Raw genomic sequence first — 8128 nt, 5'->3', positions numbered from 1 at the left:
CTTAGTGTTTGTTTTGTCAATCTTAAAACCCAGACTATGAAGTACAACTACTATAGAATCAGTTCCCCTTAAACAAGAAAAAGTACTGTTACAAATGTTAATAACTACATGAATTATTCTTTACGAATATTTATAGGGTAGAGCTGCTTGATCCGATTGTACAGATATTTAATGGACGCTGCAAATAGTTTTCAGTTTGTTCAGGTATATCAGTAATAGAGTTGTACGCAATATTTCTATGAATAAAATGATGCAAAACACGCGTGTTTTTAAAACAAGCGTTCCTGTGGAGATTACTAATAAAAGAGGCTGGATGGTAAAGAAATTACCAATAAGATCTACCTTCAAATTCTAAACGTTGATATTTAAGGCATAATATCATATTATTTTGTAAAAAAAAAAAACCAAAAAACAAAAAAAACAAACAAACAAAAAACATGTATTTTAGCTTTAAAATTTAAAAAAGTTTCTATATATATTTATACAGGGTTCTTCATCTCAAGGAGATATTAAAAGTCTAAAAATGGCAAAGACAATTAACCCAGTCCTCTTAAATTGATATCACGAGATTCCGGTCCTTTGTATGATATACGCCGATGTTAAGACAATAGAAATTATAAAAACTTACGCCGTGATCTCATTTTTGCAGTTTTAGAATTCTTATCATAATTCCAGAATCTATAGTAGTTAAATGAATTTGGTGATGATATTATATAAGGAACAAAACGTTATTGCAAAATCAAAACTTTCTATGAGAATGTGTTTATATGAAAAAATATTTGGCCATAATAATGCACTTAAAGGCTTGATAACTTTTTGAAAAATTATTGCTGTGTACCATTAGAGCAAAATTCAACGTCCGTGAAAGTAAAAAAGTAGATACAGCTTGAAAAAAAACCCATCAAAAACAATGAGAATGACTGTTTCAGTTTTCCATAGCAGTAAAAGTCTATGAACATGTATAGTGCATTAACCAAAAGTGACGAAGACAAAACTCCTTATTTTGATTGTTTCAATTATTTTTGTAACAATGAAAGTCATCTTACAGGTGTTTGTATTTCTGTTATGTCTGAATGTAAATGCTTTGGTGAAAGGGGTTATATCAATTCTATAAAAAAAAAAAACTACTGGAATCAGACGAGGCACCTAGAGCATTAGTATTCTTGGAATCAAGAAAATAATTATTTACCATTATGTAAAGTTAAAATTTGTGTCTAGGACTGCGACTTGAAAAAATGTGAGTCACAGCATAAAAAAGCCAAACATGCCTTCCTTGTTGCTCGGAATAGATTGAGAGAAAAAGCCGAGTATTGAATATTGAAAATTATTGGCAAGATTATTACGACCGAAAGTTAAAAAATGTCAACCGTTTAATTAATTTGGATAAACGATTATCTCTCGTCTCCTTTTAAGATCGCTGACCTCGTTTTGAGAACTCTGGCCTCCTTTTTCAAAAAGTCATACAAATCCAAGAGACACATAATCTTGCCATGAGAGATTATAAAAGACATTCTGGTTTTAAAAGGCTCAATATTATCAATCACTGCTGTTTGTTTTACCATACATGTCCTGTGTCAAAGTTATTTGCATAACAAACTTCCGGGAGAACTAATCAAGTCGCCAGCTAGAGAGTGAATGGTAATTCTGTGCCTTCCATTCAATACTTTTGCTAGTATTGTCTGAATAGTTTCGCAGACAATCTTTTAGGTCTTTCAGGCAAGAATACAAAGTTGACAATAATGGTTATTTCTACATTTAACTTTAAAGAGTAGATCATCGATTTTAGACCAGAAAATGATCTTCAGAGGAACATAAACCAAGTGAGAATCTGAAGATCAAATTAGTTACCAAAAAAAACCATTTATTTAAAACTGTTACCTGAGAGAGAGAGAGAGAGAGAGAGAGAGAGAGAGAGAGAGAGAGAGAGAGAGAGAGACAGAGAGAGAGAGAGAGACAGAGAGCTAACTATGAGCAGCGAGGGCTAAATGTTTGTACAGCTTGGGTCAATTCACTGATATTGTTCACAAAAGTATATTATATTGGATCTATCGTAAAATGAAATAGTTACTTAGCAATGAAAAAAGTATTGAGTCATTTTTTGTATGTCTTCAAATCCTCGATATGCTATAATTGCAATAAGCATTTGATTTTACATTTTCAAAAATAAATGTATAAGCAATCACCTACACATATATATAGCACTAAAATGGCTAACGTCATTCACCGACATATATATATATATATATATATATATATATATATATATATATATATATATATATATATATAAAATTTTTTTTGGAAAAGATGTTGGTTGTTTTCTTTTTCTTACTATCTCTTCGAGAATATACGTGTAGAGACAGCAAAACTCCAATGTCTAGCGCTCAAATCCATTGGAGACTTACATGTAGTGTCGTAACGGCAAGCAGTTTCTTTGTAACACTTCTCCATATGTATATAAATGTCAGTCACATAATTTACGGAGGCTAGGTAATTTAACCATCAGATTTTGCCTTACGTTTATGAAAATGATGTAACAGTTTTCAGCTAAAAACTTCATTTTGTTAAGAAACATTCTATGTATATATAAAATATATGTTTGATAATTTCAGTATTTTCCGATATATATCTTTATTTAGAGCTCTTTTTCGAACGGAGATCAATATAGTCTAAAAATGGCCACGACCATCATGCCCTCTTAACACTAGAAAAAAAATTATTTAGACATCTCAAATCTCGCGGACCAGACACAGACAATATCACAGTGCAGCCACAAGAAATGGGAAATACGAGGGTTGTTGGAAAAGTTGGCGGACAAAGTGATTTACGGCAAAATTACTTTGTACTTTTTAGGATGACGTATGTTTTATTAAATGACTACCAACTGAAAATAAGTATGCAAAAAATCATATGATTTTGAAGTTGTTTTCAAAAGATGCATCGTTTTTTTATTTTGCATGAATTGGATTTACAGAGCACCATTTCATATTTCCACGACGTCAGGTGACGTCAAATCACTGAAAAGAAACGGTCAGAAATTCTTCAATTTAATTGAAACTTTAACAAAATGACCTTCATAACTTATTGTGATCTCATATGAAATATCCTTTATTTTTATGCGCTTAAACTGTATATTTCTTAATAAGGAAAAATGCGTACAAAATATAAAACAATTAAAAATGACATGCTCCGTGAAACATATCTTATCAAAATAATTAATCTGTATATTTTTAAGGTGCATTTAAAATAGACAAATCTTTACTTATTTCTTAGAAAATACGTCAGATCGAATATGAAAAGTTTCGCTGGTATCATGCGAATAGTCCGCTCACAATCAAACTTGTCCGCGAACATTTCTAACAACCCTCGTAAAATGGGATTTTTTTGCAAAAACTTTTTTCTACAAATTTCAAATCCCAATATATCAAAGAAAATGCTGTCTAGCATTTCATGTTCGTGATAGCATATATGCTTTATCCGTCGGCGAATACTCGTAAAACGTCCCTATCCTCGCATGTCAATCCAACTTAATAATAATAAACAATGCATGTAAAAAAAATACTGAGTTAGCAATTCATTTCTTGGAAGGACAATAAAGCGAGGATGTACTAGAAGTCGTGTATTGTTGTATTGACGTGACTTGCATTTCCTGTTTTGTAATCAAAAGTACAAAAAGTGACATTCACAAAATTACTAGTATTGGTTCATTCATCCGTTTGGGACATGCTTTTGTTTTCTTTCTTGAATATAATACCGTTAGCATTGGAATTTAAAACATGTACACTTCAAGAAACGACTTCATCTAAAGGAGGAATATTTTTTTTTATATCAGCGTTGAATTGTACAATAGTTACAAATACGATCGAGTGTGTATCAATAATTGGTATACCTATAAACAAAAGAGTCGTGATTATATAATAGTGTCATTTAAATTCCCCGGCGAAAAAATCAAAGCAACCTTCTGCTTACGTACAACATGATGACATATTTTAGAAACAAAAATGACCATTATTTTTATGTCTGTAAATCAGCAATAAAGATAGGCTGGTCTCCTGTATAGTAACTGTTATATACAAACACGTGGATATAATAAAGGTAGGCTGGTGTTATGTATAGTGATATACAAACACGTGGATATAGCAATCATGGTTATCTTTATAATACAAAGGTGAATCAACCTTCTAACAAATTTGACACTCTTCAGATGTCTTGATATAGACACCTAATATTTTTATTTTATGCTATTATTTATAGTATTTATAGAATTATTCAGTACATTAACTTTGTTTGTATAACGTACAATGAACCGTATAATTTTATAGCTTCTTGCCAACACCTTTTTTTTCCTTGTACATATATCTATTTTTTCTGTATATTTTTAATATCTGTAAAGTTTTAATGAATACTGTTAATTTCGTTAAATGACTTATTATTTGATATTACAGTCCCGTAGTACTTTTGAGGTTAAAAATGCGAAGGATTTTTTTTTCGTGTTCAATTGAAAGTTTTAGCTACACGAAACAAGGAATGCATGGATAGACGCCATTTTCTTTTTAGTTGATGAACATGTTACTTCCATATATGGAAGAATTGGCTGTTTCTTTTACGTGACGCGTACCGTTGGCATAGCAATACTAGTAACATAGGAAGTTTTACTTTTAAGATCTAAAATTATACAAACGTTACATGCTTTTTTGGTTGTTAAAGCGGACTTTGAAGCTGCTTACAAAAAGTTAACATTAGAACTCAGTATTGAACTTATATTACTTCTTTTATACATTTACATGTACTTTTATCAATTTTTCACAGAATTCCGTATATGCATATATTCTTGATTAGAAAAAAAACCAGAGCTCAAATGTATGCTTCCATGTAATCAGTGGCGTAGCTAGAACTAGAATTAAGTATAGGCACCAAATAAGGCGAGGGGTCTGGGTGCCGTCCTGGTGGGGGGGGGGGGATCCCCCAACGAAGAACGGATTTCGTGTTTTCGAGATCAACCAGGAACAATATTAAGGCACTTTTTGAACATAAAATTATCTGCTTTTTTTGCGAATTTTTTCGTAGTAAAAACGCAAAACACATTTTTTTAGTCAATCCATTTGTTTTCACCAGCAGTCTTTTTTAAGCGTAATCAAAGTGAATGACGGAAAACTTATACGAAAGCTATTATCTGTTACCATAGTTTAGTTTACTATTAAAAGGAACACATAAGGACTTTATAATTGAATGTCTAAGTGCATAACGGCAGCTACGCATTGTTCGTTAGCAGACTGAGTTTTTCCGAGTTCGATTTACAAAGTTACAAGTACACAATGTCATGTTACTATATATCTACCAAAAATGCACAACTATAGACACAGCCTCGTTTGTTTTCTTACAGAGCAAACACAGTAGGGTTTTTTAAGTAGACGTACACTTTTTGCGTATTTTCTAGCAAAAACAATAATGAACATTATAAACATTTTTCAGTCAAGCGTTTGTTTTAATTCGTTTGCATTTCCTATTTTCGTTCAAACGCTATTTTTACTGACCGCATTTATACATGTAAGTTCATATTTTAATCCAATAATCCAAAGCTATTTTTGGCCAAAGCCTCTTACCATTGTCCAAATATACCAGAAATTATTTCAGGACAATTTATATATAGTCTATGGTATGTACCCTGTTCTTAATCCTTCACGGTAATAATTCGTCGACTTTATCTTAAACATTAATATTGGTCTACAATGGTGCTTGTATAACACTAAAAATTCTTGAGGGTTTTTTTTTAATTGTGTAAGATTTTTTTTTTTTTGGCTTAAATAAATCAGATAAAGGAGCAAGTAAGATATTGCTGAACTGACAAAAGCTTCGCATAGCATCAGTTGACGAAACTTTGCACAAATAACCAACTGTACTAGAGACTTTGAATACATCAATAAATTCCTTATCCATTTACTTCTAGCAAGTTCTGATTATAATAATCTTTAGTATGTGCGTTAACTGAAAAATCTTAGTTTGAATAAATGGGTAATTAGTAAAAATTCCCTGATTTTTTTTTCCATCAGGGTCATGGTATGACGCATTTTCAAATGATTTTTCTTTAACATATGATGAAAGAGCAATACCTTTATTTGCTTGTTTGCCTATTATAATTGGTCAACGTTTGCATTTACTTAGAAAATAGTTTATATATACTAGACATACTTTAAGTTACCTAGTTTTCATTCATTATTTAAAAAACCCACTTTCTTGTTTCTTTTAATTGCCTTTTTCTACAAGAAATACTATTTCTTTGAAGCTTTTTTAATAATCGAATTGTATGTTTGCATTTTGAAATAGTAAAAGAAATTGTCGAAGAAAAATTAGGCCGAGAGCAAAATCATTAAAGAAATCTACACATTCTTGTGTCAGCGTAACTTTACTGGTATAATAATGGATTCTCGATTCCTGACGGGCTGACCCTTTACGCACGCGTAGGCGGTTCCACCTTAGCTGTGTCAATAAAAGACTCTTGAAATTCGTTGTACTTTTGATGTGCCCTTAGACGACCTGGCTCGGTTATAAGAGACTAATGAGTTGAGAAGCACTGGAAGATTAATTATTCCCATCGTCTGAGAAAACCAACGGGTGCTGTTGAGTCAAGCAAATGTTTGGCTTCGCCAAACATGGTTGTGGTGCAACCGGCGTGTATATTGAATTTCAGCGGGATGAAAATGAAATCATTACAATCAAGTATATATATACAGATAGACCGAAATAGAAAATCAAACTATTTGTGAAACCAAATTAGGTCTCTTTAATCCGGCTATTTCAAAACTATATATAGCAAGTTGTGCAAAGATCGAAATATCTTTATACACGAAACACGTACCTCTCAGCTAAATCAACATGGAACATTTAATCTTGTATTCTACATGTATGAAACCTCCAAAATCTAGTTCCGTCATAAAAAAATCACACAAAAAAATGATTATGGAACCGGGAGTTGTACATGTATACCGAGGCTGATGATGTAAGAATAGAATAAAGTCGTTGATTTCTAACGGTCATTGACAGAAAGGCCGAAAACGAAACAGACAGAACTATGTAAAACTATGATTCTTTAACATCATACACCAAAAGTCCATTAGTCCTTAATTGAATAATTTCTTTATCATAATTTGCATGTATCTTGTGTCAATAACTTATCAACCAGTCTCACTTTACGTAAAAATTCTGTACGATTATTATTTATTTCATGAAGACAATATCGTATTTTCGCACCGTTCTTGAAGACAATTTAATCCACAAGCCATCCAAATATTCATACACTTAACACTCGCATGATTGAGACAGTTTGCTCCGACTTGCAGTTAACAAAGAGTTGGCTGACCCAACCAATATAACTAGTATATCATTTGAATAGAATAGAATGTACTTTGAATATATATACACTTTTTGGTGGTTTATTTTGTGCGGTTTTAATGGTAGAGAATATTGCAGCTGATTATTAATGATTTCTGCAACGATCGCTACCTTCATGGCACGAGGGAGCCACCATTGTGGTAACGCACTTTGAAAAAGTTACGCACTTTGTAAAATGTTTTTCAAAGTGCGTTGACTTGGTCCCAAAATTAATGCACTTTGAAATTTTTTCAATGTGCGTAATTTTTCAATGTGCGTTGTAACACACCATAAATGAAAATGTTTAAATGCATCACTGAATCTCTATTCACTCATTTATATGAAGTGAGTTACAGTGCGCAAAGTATAATAGCTGTGGGTCAGAACCAATCGCAACTTCTCGGGCCTTTCCGGCAAGCTCGGAAAAACACCTCGAATGTATTACCTAGGCGTCCATGACAACCCCCCTTTTTGTAAAACTTGATATAAATAGAACACATTTTACGATCGGTTTAGATGTGAGCTATACTTCATTAAAGTAAACGATATACATTAAAATATAACACAGAAGCAACATACAAGACTGTATAGCCGATACTTATTTTACTAGGAAGCGACTCCATTTTGTAAAAAATTCTAACATCCGGTGATGTTAATACATTCGAGGTGTTTTTCCGAGCGTGCCGGAAAGGCCCGAGAAGTTGCGATTGGGGTCAGAACGTTACATAGATGGAAGAGTGAATTCTTCCATATAAGAAGG

The sequence above is a fragment of the Crassostrea angulata genome, chromosome 5 (assembly GCF_025612915.1).
Source record: "Crassostrea angulata isolate pt1a10 chromosome 5, ASM2561291v2, whole genome shotgun sequence".
NCBI lineage: Eukaryota > Metazoa > Mollusca > Bivalvia > Ostreida > Ostreidae > Magallana > Magallana angulata.
Note: the sequence above shows the minus strand (reverse complement) of the source record.